This window comes from Tarenaya hassleriana, unplaced genomic scaffold, assembly GCF_000463585.1.
Source record: "Tarenaya hassleriana unplaced genomic scaffold, ASM46358v1 Cleome69, whole genome shotgun sequence".
In the NCBI taxonomy this organism is placed as follows: Eukaryota; Viridiplantae; Streptophyta; class Magnoliopsida; order Brassicales; family Cleomaceae; genus Tarenaya; species Tarenaya hassleriana.
The window spans coordinates 562,753-562,986 of record NW_010969446.1 but is presented as its reverse complement, the minus strand read 5'-3'; positions in this window follow the sequence as shown (position 1 = coordinate 562,986).

The following is a 234-nucleotide window of genomic DNA, read 5'->3' as shown; positions in this document are numbered from 1 at the left end:
GCTATGTACTCGGCTTCTGTAGTCGAATCTGCCACGATTGGCTGTTTGGAACTCTTCCAACTGATAGCCCCGCCGTTCAGGCATAAAACGTAACCTGACTACGATCCGAAGTCATCTCTGTCGGTCTGGAAACTAGCGAGCTCGTCTTCCAATCCGCCATACACCAAGAACAAATCCTTAGTCCTTCTCAAGTACTTAAGGATGTTCTTGACTGCAATCCAGTGAGCCTCACCT